This window comes from Phyllobates terribilis, unplaced genomic scaffold, assembly GCF_046119375.1.
Source record: "Phyllobates terribilis strain yellow unplaced genomic scaffold, ASM4611937v1 Scaffold_9295__1_contigs__length_17581, whole genome shotgun sequence".
Classification (NCBI taxonomy): domain Eukaryota; kingdom Metazoa; phylum Chordata; class Amphibia; order Anura; family Dendrobatidae; genus Phyllobates; species Phyllobates terribilis.
This window is the reverse complement of record NW_027372033.1, coordinates 1-17,582: the sequence shown is the minus strand read 5'-3', so window position 1 is coordinate 17,582 and position 17,582 is coordinate 1. Positions and strand designations below refer to the sequence as shown.

The following is a 17,582-nucleotide window of genomic DNA, read 5'->3' as shown; positions in this document are numbered from 1 at the left end:
AGCTAACAGGTATGTGCGCTGGTTACTCTGCTGCGCTTAAAATTTCTTTTTTGGTTTGCTACAATGCCTTTTCTGAAACGTTGTCTCCTTCTGCTGGAACACTGACTTCTTTCATTTAATGCCTGCAGACGATAAAAGAGAACCCAACCCAAAAAGTTTGGTTGATTAGTCTGTGGCATTCTGTTAAACTGTTGCTTATGGCGGTCTCTGTGAGCTTCTCAGCGACATTCAGCCAGCCAGGTATCCTGCCTGCAGTAGATGGAATGTGGCAATGGAACGCTGGCTGCGCGTGTCATAATAGGCTCTGAGCCTTTATATACCTGTGCACAGCAGCAGCCACCTTCAGTCTGCTGCTGGACAGCCAGCAGCAGCAGCAGCAGGAGAGGTATGTAATCAGGAGCCCTCCTGCTAAGGGTAGACAGCTGCTCGTTCCACCCCACCCCCCGCCTTAATTGGTTCTCCTCCCTTCCAACGGTGTTGAGGCGGGTGGGAACAGCAGGGGGTGAAGGTGCTGTGTTTAAAGAGGTGGAGTTATGCAGATCTAAAACGCGTGGATTGCAGCAGCAGCAAGCCGAAAAGTGCAGGCATGTAAGGGATCTAGAGGTTGACAACATGTCTTCTTAACGGGAGTCCAGGAGCTCATCTCCACAAATGGACTTTTCAGGATCCTTGGGTGGCTCCGTAGTTTGAAACCAATTCTGGTTATCGCTCTCGGCCTTTTGGCTAAGATCAAGTGTAGTATCTGTTCTTATCAGTTTAATATCTGATACGTCCCCTATCTGGGGACCATATATTAAATGGATTTTTAGAACAGGGAGATGGAAAAAGAGCTTGCTCTGTCCACTCCACGCATTGACCTGGTATTGCAGTATCTCCAGGACCGGTGCACCCCTTCTTTATTGCAGTTTCTAAAATCAGAAAGAATTGAATTCAATGTTTTTTGTTCATTTTGCTTGTTTGTCGGATTTTGGGATGGACTCTTTGGCTTTGCTTTTCTTCTCCTCATTGGATTTTTCATGTTCAAAGTTGCAGAAGCCAGATTACAAGCTCATTTTGGTTCAACTTCAGCAACTGTGCATTGCATTGCCATGTAATGTGATGCAATGCTATCTTTCTAGCTCTCCCTTTTTACTTCCTTTTGGATAAACAGACATATTAGGCAAGCATTTTGGAGCTTTCACCTAAATAACTACAGGTGGTGAGATAAGCTGCACAATATAATTGACCTTTCAGTATATTGTTGCACACACACCATCTATTTAGCAAATGCCCTTGTTATCAACAGCAGCCTTTTAAACTCACCTGAGCTAACAGGTATGTGCGCTGGTTACTCTGCTGCGCTTAAAATTTCTTTTTTGGTTTGCTACAATGCCTTTTCTGAAACGTTGTCTCCTTCTGCTGGAACACTGACTTCTTTCATTTAATGCCTGCAGACTATAAAAGAGAACCCAACCCAAAAAGTTTGGTTGATTAGTCTGTGGCATTCTGTTAAACTGTTGCTTATGGCGGTCTCTGTGAGCTTCTCAGCGACATTCAGCCAGCCAGGTATCCTGCCTGCAGTAGATGGAATGTGGCAATGGAACGCTGGCTGCGCGTGTCATAATAGGCTCTGAGCCTTTATATACCTGTGCACAGCAGCAGCCACCTTCAGTCTGCTGCTGGACAGCCAGCAGCAGCAGCAGCAGGAGAGGTATGTAATCAGGAGCCCTCCTGCTAAGGGTAGACAGCTGCTCGTTCCACCCCACCCCCCGCCTTAATTGGTTCTCCTCCCTTCCAGCGGTGTTGAGGCGGGTGGGAACAGCAGGGGGTGAAGGTGCTGTGTTTAAAGAGGTGGAGTTATGCAGATCTAAAACGCGTGGATTGCAGCAGCAGCAAGCCGAAAAGTGCAGGCATGTAAGGGATCTAGAGGTTGACAACATGTCTTCTTAACGGGAGTCCAGGAGCTCATCTCCACAAATGGACTTTTCAGGATCCTTGGGAGGCTCCGTAGTTTGAAACCAATTCTGGTTATCGCTTCTCGGCCTTTTGGCTAAGATCAAGTGTAGTATCTGTTCTTATCAGTTTAATATCTGATACGTCCCCTATCTGGGGACCATATATTAAATGGATTTTTAGAACAGGGAGATGGAAAAAGAGCTTGCTCTGTCCACTCCACGCATTGACCTGGTATTGCAGTATCTCCAGGACCGGTGCACCCCTTCTTTAATGCAGTTTCTAAAATCAGAAAGAATTGAATTCAATGTTTTTTGTTCATTTTGCTTGTTTGTCGGATTTTGGGATGGACTCTTTGGCTTTGCTTTTCTTCTCCTCATTGGATTTTTCATGTTCAAAGTTGCAGAAGCCAGATTACAAGCTCATTTTGGTTCAACTTCAGCAACTGTGCATTGCATTGCCATGTAATGTGATGCAATGCTATCTCTTTAGCTCTCCCTTTTTACTTCCTTTTGGATAAACAGACATATTAGGCAAGCATTTTGGAGCTTTCACCTAAATAACTACAGGTGGTGAGATAAGCTGCACAATATAATTGACCTTTCAGTATATTGTTGCACACACACCATCTATTTAGCAAATGCCCTTGTTATCAACAGCAGCCTTTTAAACTCACCTGAGCTAACAGGTATGTGCGCTGGTTACTCTGCTGCGCTTAAAATTTCTTTTTTGGTTTGCTACAATGCCTTTTCTGAAACGTTGTCTCCTTCTGCTGGAACACTGACTTCTTTCATTTAATGCCTGCAGACTATAAAAGAGAACCCAACCCAAAAAGTTTGGTTGATTAGTCTGTGGCATTCTGTTAAACTGTTGCTTATGGCGGTCTCTGTGAGCTTCTCAGCGACATTCAGCCAGCCAGGTATCCTGCCTGCAGTAGATGGAATGTGGCAATGGAACGCTGGCTGCGCGTGTCATAATAGGCTCTGAGCCTTTATATACCTGTGCACAGCAGCAGCTACATTCAGTCTGCTGCTGGACAGCCAGCAGCAGCAGCAGCAGGAGAGGTATGTAATCAGGAGCCCTCCTGCTAAGGGTAGACAGCTGCTCGTTCCACCCCACCCCCCGCCTTAATTGGTTCTCCTCCCTTCCAACGGTGTTGAGGCGGGTGGGAACAGCAGGGGGTGAAGGTGCTGTGTTTAAAGAGGTGGAGTTATGCAGATCTAAAACGCGTGGATTGCAGCAGCAGCAAGCCGAAAAGTGCAGGCATGTAAGGGATCTAGAGGTTGACAACATGTCTTCTTAACGGGAGTCCAGGAGCTCATCTCCACAAATGGACTTTTCAGGATCCTTGGGTGGCTCCGTAGTTTGAAACCAATTCTGGTTATCGCTTCTCGGCCTTTTGGCTAAGATCAAGTGTAGTATCTGTTCTTATCAGTTTAATATCTGATACGTCCCCTATCTGGGGACCATATATTAAATGGATTTTTAGAACAGGGAGATGGAAAAAGAGCTTGCTCTGTCCACTCCACGCATTGACCTGGTATTGCAGTATCTCCAGGACCGGTGCACCCCTTCTTTAATGCAGTTTCTAAAATCAGAAAGAATTGAATTCAATGTTTTTTGTTCATTTTGCTTGTTTGTCGGATTTGGGGATGGACTCTTTGGCTTTGCTTTTCTTCTCCTCATTGGATTTTTCATGTTCAAAGTTGCAGAAGCCAGATTACAAGCTCATTTTGGTTCAACTTCAGCAACTGTGCATTGCATTGCCATGTAATGTGATGCAATGCTATCTTTCTAGCTCTCCCTTTTTACTTCCTTTTGGATAAACAGACATATTAGGCAAGCATTTTGGAGCTTTCACCTAAATAACTACAGGTGGTGAGATAAGCTGCACAATATAATTGACCTTTCAGTATATTGTTGCACACACACCATCTATTTAGCAAATGCCCTTGTTATCAACAGCAGCCTTTTAAACTCACCTGAGCTAACAGGTATGTGCGCTGGTTACTCTGCTGCGCTTAAAATTTCTTTTTTGGTTTGCTACAATGCCTTTTCTGAAACGTTGTCTCCTTCTGCTGGAACACTGACTTCTTTCATTTAATGCCTGCAGACTATAAAAGAGAACCCAACCCAAAAAGTTTGGTTGATTAGTCTGTGGCATTCTGTTAAACTGTTGCTTATGGCGGTCTCTGTGAGCTTCTCAGCGACATTCAGCCAGCCAGGTATCCTGCCTGCAGTAGATGGAATGTGGCAATGGAACACTGGCTGCGCGTGTCATAATAGGCTCTGAGCCTTTATATACCTGTGCACAGCAGCAGCCACCTTCAGTCTGCTGCTGGACAGCCAGCAGCAGCAGCAGCAGGAGAGGTATGTAATCAGGAGCCCTCCTGCTAAGGGTAGACAGCTGCTCGTTCCACCCCACCCCCCGCCTTAATTGGTTCTCCTCCCTTCCAACGGTGTTGAGGCGGGTGGGAACAGCAGGGGGTGAAGGTGCTGTGTTTAAAGAGGTGGAGTTATGCAGATCTAAAACGCGTGGATTGCAGCAGCAGCAAGCCGAAAAGTGCAGGCATGTAAGGGATCTAGAGGTTGACAACATGTCTTCTTAACGGGAGTCCAGGAGCTCATCTCCACAAATGGACTTTTCAGGATCCTTGGGTGGCTCCGTAGTTTGAAACCAATTCTGGTTATCGCTTCTCGGCCTTTTGGCTAAGATCAAGTGTAGTATCTGTTCTTATCAGTTTAATATCTGATACGTCCCCTATCTGGGGACCATATATTAAATGGATTTTTAGAACAGGGAGATGGAAAAAGAGCTTGCTCTGTCCACTCCACGCATTGACCTGGTATTGCAGTATCTCCAGGACCGGTGCACCCCTTCTTTAATGCAGTTTCTAAAATCAGAAAGAATTGAATTCAATGTTTTTTGTTCATTTTGCTTGTTTGTCGGATTTTGGGATGGACTCTTTGGCTTTGCTTTTCTTCTCCTCATTGGATTTTTCATGTTCAAAGTTGCAGAAGCCAGATTACAAGCTCATTTTGGTTCAACTTCAGCAACTGTGCATTGCATTGCCATGTAATGTGATGCAATGCTATCTTTCTAGCTCTCCCTTTTTACTTCCTTTTGGATAAACAGACATATTAGGCAAGCATTTTGGAGCTTTCACCTAAATAACTACAGGTGGTGAGATAAGCTGCACAATATAATTGACCTTTCAGTATATTGTTGCACACACACCATCTATTTAGCAAATGCCCTTGTTATCAACAGCAGCCTTTTAAACTCACCTGAGCTAACAGGTATGTGCGCTGGTTACTCTGCTGCGCTTAAAATTTCTTTTTTGGTTTGCTACAATGCCTTTTCTGAAACGTTGTCTCCTTCTGCTGGAACACTGACTTCTTTCATTTAATGCCTGCAGACTATAAAAGAGAACCCAACCCAAAAAGTTTGGTTGATTAGTCTGTGGCATTCTGTTAAACTGTTGCTTATGGCGGTCTCTGTGAGCTTCTCAGCGACATTCAGCCAGCCAGGTATCCTGCCTGCAGTAGATGGAATGTGGCAATGGAACACTGGCTGCGCGTGTCATAATAGGCTCTGAGCCTTTATATACCTGTGCACAGCAGCAGCCACCTTCAGTCTGCTGCTGGACAGCCAGCAGCAGCAGCAGCAGGAGAGGTATGTAATCAGGAGCCCTCCTGCTAAGGGTAGACAGCTGCTCGTTCCACCCCACCCCCCGCCTTAATTGGTTCTCCTCCCTTCCAACGGTGTTGAGGCGGGTGGGAACAGCAGGGGGTGAAGGTGCTGTGTTTAAAGAGGTGGAGTTATGCAGATCTAAAACGCGTGGATTGCAGCAGCAGCAAGCCGAAAAGTGCAGGCATGTAAGGGATCTAGAGGTTGACAACATGTCTTCTTAACGGGAGTCCAGGAGCTCATCTCCACAAATGGACTTTTCAGGATCCTTGGGTGGCTCCGTAGTTTGAAACCAATTCTGGTTATCGCTTCTCGGCCTTTTGGCTAAGATCAAGTGTAGTATCTGTTCTTATCAGTTTAATATCTGATACGTCCCCTATCTGGGGACCATATATTAAATGGATTTTTAGAACAGGGAGATGGAAAAAGAGCTTGCTCTGTCCACTCCACGCATTGACCTGGTATTGCAGTATCTCCAGGACCGGTGCACCCCTTCTTTAATGCAGTTTCTAAAATCAGAAAGAATTGAATTCAATGTTTTTTGTTCATTTTGCTTGTTTGTCGGATTTTGGGATGGACTCTTTGGCTTTGCTTTTCTTCTCCTCATTGGATTTTTCATGTTCAAAGTTGCAGAAGCCAGATTACAAGCTCATTTTGGTTCAACTTCAGCAACTGTGCATTGCATTGCCATGTAATGTGATGCAATGCTATCTTTCTAGCTCTCCCTTTTTACTTCCTTTTGGATAAACAGACATATTAGGCAAGCATTTTGGAGCTTTCACCTAAATAACTACAGGTGGTGAGATAAGCTGCACAATATAATTGACCTTTCAGTATATTGTTGCACACACACCATCTATTTAGCAAATGCCCTTGTTATCAACAGCAGCCTTTTAAACTCACCTGAGCTAACAGGTATGTGCGCTGGTTACTCTGCTGCGCTTAAAATTTCTTTTTTGGTTTGCTACAATGCCTTTTCTGAAACGTTGTCTCCTTCTGCTGGAACACTGACTTCTTTCATTTAATGCCTGCAGACTATAAAAGAGAACCCAACCCAAAAAGTTTGGTTGATTAGTCTGTGGCATTCTGTTAAACTGTTGCTTATGGCGGTCTCTGTGAGCTTCTCAGCGACATTCAGCCAGCCAGGTATCCTGCCTGCAGTAGATGGAATGTGGCAATGGAACGCTGGCTGCGCGTGTCATAATAGGCTCTGAGCCTTTATATACCTGTGCACAGCAGCAGCCACCTTCAGTCTGCTGCTGGACAGCCAGCAGCAGCAGCAGCAGGAGAGGTATGTAATCAGGAGCCCTCCTGCTAAGGGTAGACAGCTGCTCGTTCCACCCCACCCCCCGCCTTAATTGGTTCTCCTCCCTTCCAACGGTGTTGAGGTGGGTGGGAACAGCAGGGGGTGAAGGTGCTGTGTTTAAAGAGGTGGAGTTATGCAGATCTAAAACGCGTGGATTGCAGCAGCAGCAAGCCGAAAAGTGCAGGCATGTAAGGGATCTAGAGGTTGACAACATGTCTTCTTAACGGGAGTCCAGGAGCTCATCTCCACAAATGGACTTTTCAGGATCCTTGGGTGGCTCCGTAGTTTGAAACCAATTCTGGTTATCGCTTCTCGGCCTTTTGGCTAAGATCAAGTGTAGTATCTGTTCTTATCAGTTTAATATCTGATACGTCCCCTATCTGGGGACCATATATTAAATGTATTTTTAGAACAGGGAGATGGAAAAAGAGCTTGCTCTGTCCACTCCACGCATTGACCTGGTATTGCAGTATCTCCAGGACCGGTGCACCCCTTCTTTAATGCAGTTTCTAAAATCAGAAAGAATTGAATTCAATGTTTTTTGTTCATTTTGCTTGTTTGTCGGATTTTGGGATGGACTGTTTGGCTTTGCTTTTCTTCTCCTCATTGGATTTTTCATGTTCAAAGTTGCAGAAGCCAGATTACAAGCTCATTTTGGTTCAACTTCAGCAACTGTGCATTGCATTGCCATGTAATGTGATGCAATGCTATCTTTCTAGCTCTCCCTTTTTACTTCCTTTTGGATAAACAGACATATTAGGCAAGCATTTTGGAGCTTTCACCTAAATAACTACAGGTGGTGAGATAAGCTGCACAATATAATTGACCTTTCAGTATATTGTTGCACACACACCATCTATTTAGCAAATGCCCTTGTTATCAACAGCAGCCTTTTAAACTCACCTGAGCTAACAGGTATGTGCGCTGGTTACTCTGCTGCGCTTAAAATTTCTTTTTTGGTTTGCTACAATGCCTTTTCTGAAACGTTGTCTCCTTCTGCTGGAACACTGACTTCTTTCATTTAATGCCTGCAGACGATAAAAGAGAACCCAACCCAAAAAGTTTGGTTGATTAGTCTGTGGCATTCTGTTAAACTGTTGCTTATGGCGGTCTCTGTGAGCTTCTCAGCGACATTCAGCCAGCCAGGTATCCTGCCTGCAGTAGATGGAATGTGGCAATGGAACGCTGGCTGCGCGTGTCATAATAGGCTCTGAGCCTTTATATACCTGTGCACAGCAGCAGCCACCTTCAGTCTGCTGCTGGACAGCCAGCAGCAGCAGCAGCAGGAGAGGTATGTAATCAGGAGCCCTCCTGCTAAGGGTAGACAGCTGCTCGTTCCACCCCACCCCCCGCCTTAATTGGTTCTCCTCCCTTCCAACGGTGTTGAGGCGGGTGGGAACAGCAGGGGGTGAAGGTGCTGTGTTTAAAGAGGTGGAGTTATGCAGATCTAAAACGCGTGGATTGCAGCAGCAGCAAGCCGAAAAGTGCAGGCATGTAAGGGATCTAGAGGTTGACAACATGTCTTCTTAACGGGAGTCCAGGAGCTCATCTCCACAAATGGACTTTTCAGGATCCTTGGGTGGCTCCGTAGTTTGAAACCAATTCTGGTTATCGCTCTCGGCCTTTTGGCTAAGATCAAGTGTAGTATCTGTTCTTATCAGTTTAATATCTGATACGTCCCCTATCTGGGGACCATATATTAAATGGATTTTTAGAACAGGGAGATGGAAAAAGAGCTTGCTCTGTCCACTCCACGCATTGACCTGGTATTGCAGTATCTCCAGGACCGGTTCACCCCTTCTTTAATGCAGTTTCTAAAATCAGAAAGAATTGAATTCAATGTTTTTTGTTCATTTTGCTTGTTTGTCGGATTTTGGGATGGACTCTTTGGCTTTGCTTTTCTTCTCCTCATTGGATTTTTCATGTTCAAAGTTGCAGAAGCCAGATTACAAGCTCATTTTGGTTCAACTTCAGCAACTGTGCATTGCATTGCCATGTAATGTGATGCAATGCTATCTTTCTAGCTCTCCCTTTTTACTTCCTTTTGGATAAACAGACATATTAGGCAAGCATTTTGGAGCTTTCACCTAAATAACTACAGGTGGTGAGATAAGCTGCACAATATAATTGACCTTTCAGTATATTGTTGCACACACACCATCTATTTAGCAAATGCCCTTGTTATCAACAGCAGCCTTTTAAACTCACCTGAGCTAACAGGTATGTGCGCTGGTTACTCTGCTGCGCTTAAAATTTCTTTTTTGGTTTGCTACAATGCCTTTTCTGAAACGTTGTCTCCTTCTGCTGGAACACTGACTTCTTTCATTTAATGCCTGCAGACTATAAAAGAGAACCCAACCCAAAAAGTTTGGTTGATTAGTCTGTGGCATTCTGTTAAACTGTTGCTTATGGCGGTCTCTGTGAGCTTCTCAGCGACATTCAGCCAGCCAGGTATCCTGCCTGCAGTAGATGGAATGTGGCAATGGAACGCTGGCTGCGCGTGTCATAATAGGCTCTGAGCCTTTATATACCTGTGCACAGCAGCAGCCACCTTCAGTCTGCTGCTGGACAGCCAGCAGCAGCAGCAGCAGGAGAGGTATGTAATCAGGAGCCCTCCTGCTAAGGGTAGACAGCTGCTCGTTCCACCCCACCCCCCGCCTTAATTGGTTCTCCTCCCTTCCAACGGTGTTGAGGTGGGTGGGAACAGCAGGGGGTGAAGGTGCTGTGTTTAAAGAGGTGGAGTTATGCAGATCTAAAACGCGTGGATTGCAGCAGCAGCAAGCCGAAAAGTGCAGGCATGTAAGGGATCTAGAGGTTGACAACATGTCTTCTTAACGGGAGTCCAGGAGCTCATCTCCACAAATGGACTTTTCAGGATCCTTGGGTGGCTCCGTAGTTTGAAACCAATTCTGGTTATCGCTTCTCGGCCTTTTGGCTAAGATCAAGTGTAGTATCTGTTCTTATCAGTTTAATATCTGATACGTCCCCTATCTGGGGACCATATATTAAATGGATTTTTAGAACAGGAAGATGGAAAAAGAGCTTGCTCTGTCCACTCCACGCATTGACCTGGTATTGCAGTATCTCCAGGACCGGTGCACCCCTTCTTTAATGCAGTTTCTAAAATCAGAAAGAATTGAATTCAAAATTTTTTGTTCATTTTGCTTGTTTGTCGGATTTTGGGATGGACTCTTTGGCTTTGCTTTTCTTCTCCTCATTGGATTTTTCATGTTCAAAGTTGCAGAAGCCAGATTACAAGCTCATTTTGGTTCAACTTCAGCAACTGTGCATTGCATTGCCATGTAATGTGATGCAATGCTATCTTTCTAGCTCTCCCTTTTTACTTCCTTTTGGATAAACAGACATATTAGGCAAGCATTTTGGAGCTTTCACCTAAATAACTACAGGTGGTGAGATAAGCTGCACAATATAATTGACCTTTCAGTATATTGTTGCACACACACCATCTATTTAGCAAATGCCCTTGTTATCAACAGCAGCCTTTTAAACTCACCTGAGCTAACAGGTATGTGCGCTGGTTACTCTGCTGCGCTTAAAATTTCTTTTTTGGTTTGCTACAATGCCTTTTCTGAAACGTTGTCTCCTTCTGCTGGAACACTGACTTCTTTCATTTAATGCCTGCAGACTATAAAAGAGAACCCAACCCAAAAAGTTTGGTTGATTAGTCTGTGGCATTCTGTTAAACTGTTGCTTATGGCGGTCTCTGTGAGCTTCTCAGCGACATTCAGCCAGCCAGGTATCCTGCCTGCAGTAGATGGAATGTGGCAATGGAACGCTGGCTGCGCGTGTCATAATAGGCTCTGAGCCTTTATATACCTGTGCACAGCAGCAGCCACCTTCAGTCTGCTGCTGGACAGCCAGCAGCAGCAGCAGCAGGAGAGGTATGTAATCAGGAGCCCTCCTGCTAAGGGTAGACAGCTGCTCGTTCCACCCCACCCCCCGCCTTAATTGGTTCTCCTCCCTTCCAACGGTGCTGAGGCGGGTGGGAACAGCAGGGGGTGAAGGTGCTGTGTTTAAAGAGGTGGAGTTATGCAGATCTAAAACGCGTGGATTGCAGCAGCAGCAAGCCGAAAAGTGCAGGCATGTAAGGGATCTAGAGGTTGACAACATGTCTTCTTAACGGGAGTCCAGGAGCTCATCTCCACAAATGGACTTTTCAGGATCCTTGGGTGGCTCCGTAGTTTGAAACCAATTCTGGTTATCGCTTCTCGGCCTTTTGGCTAAGATCAAGTGTAGTATCTGTTCTTATCAGTTTAATATCTGATACGTCCCCTATCTGGGGACCATATATTAAATGGATTTTTAGAAAAGGGAGATGGAAAAAGAGCTTGCTCTGTCCACTCCACGCATTGACCTGGTATTGCAGTATCTCCAGGACCGGTGCACCCCTTCTTTAATGCAGTTTCTAAAATCAGAAAGAATTGAATTCAATGTTTTTTGTTCATTTTGCTTGTTTGTCGGATTTTGGGATGGACTCTTTGGCTTTGCTTTTCTTCTCCTCATTGGATTTTTCATGTTCAAAGTTGCAGAAGCCAGATTACAAGCTCATTTTGGTTCAACTTCAGCAACTGTGCATTGCATTGCCATGTAATGTGATGCAATGCTATCTTTCTAGCTCTCCCTTTTTACTTCCTTTTGGATAAACAGACATATTAGGCAAGCATTTTGGAGCTTTCACCTAAATAACTACAGGTGGTGAGATAAGCTGCACAATATAATTGACCTTTCAGTATATTGTTGCACACACACCATCTATTTAGCAAATGCCCTTGTTATCAACAGCAGCCTTTTAAACTCACCTGAGCTAACAGGTATGTGCGCTGGTTACTCTGCTGCGCTTAAAATTTCTTTTTTGGTTTGCTACAATGCCTTTTCTGAAACGTTGTCTCCTTCTGCTGGAACACTGACTTCTTTCATTTAATGCCTGCAGACTATAAAAGAGAACCCAACCCAAAAAGTTTGGTTGATTAGTCTGTGGCATTCTGTTAAACTGTTGCTTATGGCGGTCTCTGTGAGCTTCTCAGCGACATTCAGCCAGCCAGGTATCCTGCCTGCAGTAGATGGAATGTGGCAATGGAACGCTGGCTGCGCGTGTCATAATAGGCTCTGAGCCTTTATATACCTGTGCACAGCAGCAGCCACCTTCAGTCTGCTGCTGGACAGCCAGCAGCAGCAGCAGCAGCAGGAGAGGTATGTAATCAGGAGCCCTCCTGCTAAGGGTAGACAGCTGCTCGTTCCACCCCACCCCCCGCCTTAATTGGTTCTCCTCCCTTCCAACGGTGTTGAGGCGGGTGGGAACAGCAGGGGGTGAAGGTGCTGTGTTTAAAGAGGTGGAGTTATGCAGATCTAAAACGCGTGGATTGCAGCAGCAGCAAGCCGAAAAGTGCAGGCATGTAAGGGATCTAGAGGTTGACAACATGTCTTCTTAACGGGAGTCCAGGAGCTCATCTCCACAAATGGACTTTTCAGGATCCTTGGGTGGCTCCGTAGTTTGAAACCAATTCTGGTTATCGCTTCTCGGCCTTTTGGCTAAGATCAAGTGTAGTATCTGTTCTTATCAGTTTAATATCTGATACGTCCCCTATCTGGGGACCATATATTAAATGGATTTTTAGAACAGGGAGATGGAAAAAGAGCTTGCTCTGTCACTCCACGCATTGACCTGGTATTGCAGTATCTCCAGGACCGGTGCACCCTTCTTTAATGCAGTTTCTAAAATCAGAAAGAATTGAATTCAATGTTTTTTGTTCATTTTGCTTGTTTGTCGGATTTTGGGATGGACTCTTTGGCTTTGCTTTTCTTCTCCTCATTGGATTTTCATGTTCAAAGTTGCAGAAGCAGATTACAAGCTCATTTTGGTTCAACTTCAGCAACTGTGCATTGCATTGCCATGTAATGTGATGCAATGCTATCTTTCTAGCTCTCCCCTTTTTACTTCCTTTTGGATAAACAGACATATTAGGCAAGCATTTTGGAGCTTTCACCTAAATAACTACAGGTGGTGAGATAAAGCTGCACAATATAATTGACCTTTCAGTATATTGTATGCACACACACCAGCTATTTAGCAAATGCCCTTGTTATCAACAGCAGCCTTTTAAACTCACCTGAGCTAACAGGTATGTGCGCTGGTTACTCTGCTGCGCTTAAAATTTCTTTTTTGGTTTGCTACAATGCCTTTTCTGAAACGTTGTCTCCTTCTGCTGGAACACTGACTTCTTTCATTTAATGCCTGCAGACTATAAAAGAGAACCCAACCCAAAAAGTTGGTTGATTTAGTCTGTGGCATTCTGTTAAACTGTTGCTTATGGCGGTCTCTGTGAGCTTCTCAGCGACATTCAGGCCAGCCAGGTATCCTGCCTGCAGTAGATGGAATGTGGCAATGGAATGCTGGCTGCGCGTGTCATAATAGGCTCTGAGCCTTTTATATACCTGTGCACAGCAGCAGCCACCTTCAGTCTGCTGCTGGACAGCCAGCAGCAGCAGCAGCAGGAGAGGTATGTAATCAGGAGCCCTCCTGCTAAGGGTAGACAGCTGCTTGTTCCACCCCACCCCCCGCCTTAATTGGTTCTCCTCCCAACGGTGTTGAGGCGGGTGGGAACAGCAGGGGGTGAAGGTGCTGTGTTTAAAGAGGTGGAGTTATGCAGATCTAAAACGCGTGGATTGCAGCAGCAGCAAGCCGAAAAGTGCAGGCATGTAAGGGATCTAGAGGTTGACAACATGTCTTCTTAACGGGAGTCCAGGAGCTCATCTCCACAAATGGACTTTTCAGGATCCTTGGGTGGCTCCGTAGTTTGAAACCAATTCTGGTTATCGCTTCTCGGCCTTTTGGCTAAGATCAAGTGTAGTATCTGTTCTTATCAGTTTAATATCTGATACGTCCCCTATCTGGGGACCATATATTAAATGGATTTTTAGAACAGGGAGATGGAAAAAGAGCTTGCTCTGTCCACTCCACGCATTGACCTGGTATTGCAGTATCTCCAGGACCGGTGCACCCCTTCTTTAATGCAGTTTCTAAAAATCAGAAAGAATTGAATTCAATGTTTTTTGTTCATTTTGCTTGTTTGTCGGATTTTGGATGGACTCTTTGGCTTTGCTTTTCTTCTCCTCATTGGATTTTTCATGTTCAAAGTTGCAGAAGCCAGATTACAAGCTCATTTTGGTTCAACTTCAGCAACTGTGCATTGCATTGCCATGTAATGTGATGCAATGCTATCTTTCTAGCTCTCCCTTTTTACTTCCTTTTGGATAAACAGACATATTAGGCAAGCATTTTGGAGCTTTCACCTAAATAACTACAGGTGGTGAGATAAGCTGCACAATATAATTGACCTTTCAGTATATTGTTGCACACACACCATCTATTTAGCAAATGCCCTTGTTATCAACAGCAGCCTTTTAAACTCACTGAGCTAACAGGTATGTGCGCTGGTTACTCTGCTGCGCTTAAAATTTCTTTTTTGGTTTTGCTACAATGCCTTTTCTGAAACGTTGTCTCCTTCTGCTGGAACACTGACTTCTTTCATTTAATGCCTGCAGACTATAAAAAGAGAACCCAACCCAAAAAGTTTGGTTGATTAGTCTGTGGCATTCTGTTAAACTGTTGCTTATGGCGGTCTCTGTGAGCTTCTCAGCGACATTCAGCCAGCCAGGTATCCTGCCTGCAGTAGATGGAATGTGGCAATGGAACGCTGGCTGCGCGTGTCATAATAGGCTCTGAGCCTTTATATACCTGTGCACAGCAGCAGCCACCTTCAGTCTGCTGCTGGACAGCCAGCAGCAGCAGCAGCAGGAGAGGTATGTAATCAGGAGCCCTCCTGCTAAGGGTAGACAGCTGCTCGTTCCACCCCACCCCCCGCCTTAATTGCTTCTCCTCCCTTCCAACGGTGTTGAGGCGGTGGGAACAGCAGGGGGTGAAGGTGCTGTGTTTAAAGAGGTAGAGTTATGCAGATCTAAAACGCGTGGATTGCAGCAGCAGCAAGCCGAAAGTGCAGGCATGTAGGGGATCTAGAGGTTGACAACATGTCTTCTTAACGGGAGTCCAGGAGCTCATCTCCACAAATGGACTTTTCAGGATCCTTGGGTGGCTCCGTAGTTTGAAACCAATTCTGGTTCATCGCTTCTCGGCCTTTTGGCTAAGATCAAGTGTAGTATCTGTCTTATCAGTTTAATATCTGATACGTCCCCTACTCTGGGGACCATATATTAAATGGATTTTTAGAACAGGGAGATGGAAAAAGAGCTTGCTCTGTCCACTCCACGCATTGACCTGGTATTGCAGTATCTCCAGGACCGGTGCACCCCTTCTTTAATGCAGTTTCTAAAATAGAAAGAATTGAATTCAATGTTTTTTGTTCATTTTGCTTGTTTGTCGGATTTTGGGATGGACTCTTTGGCTTTGCTTTTCTTCTCCTCATTGGATTTTTCATGTTCAAAGTTGCAGAAGCCAGATTACAAGCTCATTTTGGTTCAACTTCAGCAACTGTGCATTGCATTGCCATGTAATGTGATGCAATGCTATCTTTCTAGCTCTCCCTTTTTACTTCCTTTTGGATAAACAGACATACTATAGCCAAGCATTTTGGAGCTTTCACCTAAATAACTACAGGTGGTGAGATAAGCTGCACAATATAATTGACCTTTCAGTATATTGTTGCACACACACCATCTATTTAGCAAATGCCCTTGTTATCAACAGCAGCCTTTTAAACTCACCTGAGCTAACAGGTATGTGCGCTGGTTACTCTGCTGCGCTTAAAATTTCTTTTTTGGTTTGCTACAATGCCTTTTCTGAAACGTTGTCTCCTTCTGCTGGAACACTGACTTCTTTCATTTAATGCCTGCAGACTAAAAAGAGAACCCAACCCAAAAAGTTTGGTTGATTAGTCTGTGGCATTCTGTTAACTGTTGCTTATGGCGGTCTCTGTGAGCTTCTCAGCGACATTCAGCCAGCCAGGTATCCTGCTGCAGTAGATGGAATGTGGCAATGGAACGCTGGCTGCGCGTGTCATAATAGGCTCTGAGCCTTTATATACCTGTGCACAGCAGCAGCCACCTTCAGTCTGCTGCTGGACAGCCAGCAGCAGCAGCAGCAGGAGAGGTATGTATCAGGAGCCCTCCTGCTAAGGGTAGACAGCTGCTCGTTCCACCCCACCCCCCGCCTTAATTGGTTCTCCTCCCTTCCAACGGTGTTGAGGCGGGTGGGAACAGCAGGGGGTGAAGGTGCTGTGTTTAAAGAGGTGGAGTTATGCAGATCTAAAACGCGTGGATTGCAGCAGCAGCAAGCCGAAAAGTGCAGGCATGTAAGGGATCTAGAGGTTGACAACATGTCTTCTTAACGGAGTCCAGGAGCTCATCTCCACAAATGGACTTTTCAGGATCCTTGGGTGGCTCCGTAGTTTGAAACCAATTCTGGTTATCGCTTCTCGGCCTTTTGGCTAAGATCAAGTGTAGTATCTGTTCTTATCAGTTTATATCTGATACGTCCCCTATCTGGACCATATATTAATGGATTTTTAGAACAGGGAGATGGAAAAGAGCTTGCTCTGTCCACTCCACGCATTGACCTGGTATTGCAGTATCTCCAGGACCGGTGCACCCCTTCTTTAATGCAGTTTCTAAAATCAGAAGAATTGAATTCAATGTTTTTTGTTCATTTTGCTTGTTTGTCGGATTTTGGGATGGACTCTTTGGCTTTGCTTTTCTTCTCCTCATTGGATATTTCATGTTCAAAGTTGCAGAAGCCAGATTACAAGCTCATTTTGGTTCAACTTCAGCAACTGTGCATTGCATTGCCATGTAATGTGATGCAATGCTATCTTTCTAGCTCTCCCTTTTTACTTCCTTTTGGATAAACAGACATATTAGGCAAGCATTTTGGAGCTTTCACCTAAATAACTACAGGTGGTGAGATAAGCTGCACAATATAATTGACCTTTCAGTATATTGTTGCACACACACCATCTAATTTAGCAAATGCCCTTGTTATCAACAGCAGCCTTTTAAACTCACCTGAGCTAACAGGTATGTGCGCTGGTTACTCTGCTGCGCTTAAAATTTATTTTTTGGTTTGCTACAATGCCTTTTCTGAAACGTTGTCTCCTTCTGCTGGAACACTGACTTCTTTCATTTAATGCCTGCAGACTATAAAAGAGAACCCAACCCAAAAAGTTTGGTTGATTAGTCTGTGGCATTCTGTTAAACTGTTGCTTATGGCGGTCTCTGTGAGCTTCTCAGCGACATTCAGCCAGCCAGGTATCCTGCCTGCAGTAGATGGAATGTGGCAATGGAACGCTGGCTGCGCGTGTCATAATAGGCTCTGAGCCTTTATATACCTGTGCACAGCAGCAGCCACCTTCAGTCTGCTGCTGGACAGCCAGCAGCAGCAGCAGCAGGAGAGGTATGTAATCAGGAGCCCTCCTGCTAAGGGTAGACAGCTGCTCGTTCCCCCCACCCCCCGCCTTAATTGGTTCTCCTCCTTCCAACGGTGTTGAGGCGGGTGGGAACAGCAGGGGGTGAAGGTGCTGTGTTTAAAGAGGTGGAGTTATGCAGATCTAAAACGCGTGGATTGCAGCAGCAGCAAGCCGAAAAGTGCAGGCATGTAAGGGATCTAGAGGTTGACAACATGTC

At 45.1% G+C, this 17,582-nt stretch overlaps 13 non-coding genes across 13 annotated transcripts; all 13 read left to right on the top strand.

Moving 5' to 3' along the window:
* The first annotated feature begins 702 nt into the window (after positions 1–702).
* Positions 703–894, top strand: LOC141252638 (U2 spliceosomal RNA). The gene has a single exon (XR_012314019.1). It is a non-coding gene; the product is annotated as a U2 spliceosomal RNA (small nuclear RNA).
* A 1,115-nt stretch (positions 895–2,009) lies between these two features.
* Positions 2,010–2,200, top strand: LOC141252634 (U2 spliceosomal RNA). Its single transcript, XR_012314015.1, has one exon. It is a non-coding gene; the product is annotated as a U2 spliceosomal RNA (small nuclear RNA).
* Positions 2,201–3,315: 1,115 nt separating this feature from the next.
* Positions 3,316–3,506, top strand: LOC141252646 (U2 spliceosomal RNA). The gene has a single exon (XR_012314027.1). It is a non-coding gene; the product is annotated as a U2 spliceosomal RNA (small nuclear RNA).
* A 1,115-nt stretch (positions 3,507–4,621) lies between these two features.
* On the top strand, positions 4,622–4,812 carry LOC141252645 (U2 spliceosomal RNA). The gene has a single exon (XR_012314026.1). It is a non-coding gene; the product is annotated as a U2 spliceosomal RNA (small nuclear RNA).
* Positions 4,813–5,927: 1,115 nt separating this feature from the next.
* Positions 5,928–6,118, top strand: LOC141252644 (U2 spliceosomal RNA). The gene has a single exon (XR_012314025.1). It is a non-coding gene; the product is annotated as a U2 spliceosomal RNA (small nuclear RNA).
* Positions 6,119–7,233: 1,115 nt separating this feature from the next.
* LOC141252633 (U2 spliceosomal RNA) lies at positions 7,234–7,424 on the top strand. The gene has a single exon (XR_012314014.1). It is a non-coding gene; the product is annotated as a U2 spliceosomal RNA (small nuclear RNA).
* A 1,113-nt stretch (positions 7,425–8,537) lies between these two features.
* LOC141252640 (U2 spliceosomal RNA) lies at positions 8,538–8,729 on the top strand. Its single transcript, XR_012314020.1, has one exon. It is a non-coding gene; the product is annotated as a U2 spliceosomal RNA (small nuclear RNA).
* Positions 8,730–9,844: 1,115 nt separating this feature from the next.
* On the top strand, positions 9,845–10,035 carry LOC141252636 (U2 spliceosomal RNA). Its single transcript, XR_012314017.1, has one exon. It is a non-coding gene; the product is annotated as a U2 spliceosomal RNA (small nuclear RNA).
* A 1,115-nt stretch (positions 10,036–11,150) lies between these two features.
* On the top strand, positions 11,151–11,341 carry LOC141252635 (U2 spliceosomal RNA). Its single transcript, XR_012314016.1, has one exon. It is a non-coding gene; the product is annotated as a U2 spliceosomal RNA (small nuclear RNA).
* Positions 11,342–12,459: 1,118 nt separating this feature from the next.
* LOC141252637 (U2 spliceosomal RNA) lies at positions 12,460–12,649 on the top strand. The gene has a single exon (XR_012314018.1). It is a non-coding gene; the product is annotated as a U2 spliceosomal RNA (small nuclear RNA).
* Positions 12,650–13,762: 1,113 nt separating this feature from the next.
* Positions 13,763–13,953, top strand: LOC141252643 (U2 spliceosomal RNA). The gene has a single exon (XR_012314023.1). It is a non-coding gene; the product is annotated as a U2 spliceosomal RNA (small nuclear RNA).
* Positions 13,954–15,068: 1,115 nt separating this feature from the next.
* On the top strand, positions 15,069–15,259 carry LOC141252641 (U2 spliceosomal RNA). Its single transcript, XR_012314021.1, has one exon. It is a non-coding gene; the product is annotated as a U2 spliceosomal RNA (small nuclear RNA).
* Positions 15,260–16,370: 1,111 nt separating this feature from the next.
* Positions 16,371–16,556, top strand: LOC141252642 (U2 spliceosomal RNA). The gene has a single exon (XR_012314022.1). It is a non-coding gene; the product is annotated as a U2 spliceosomal RNA (small nuclear RNA).
* The last annotated feature ends 1,026 nt before the right edge of the window (positions 16,557–17,582 follow it).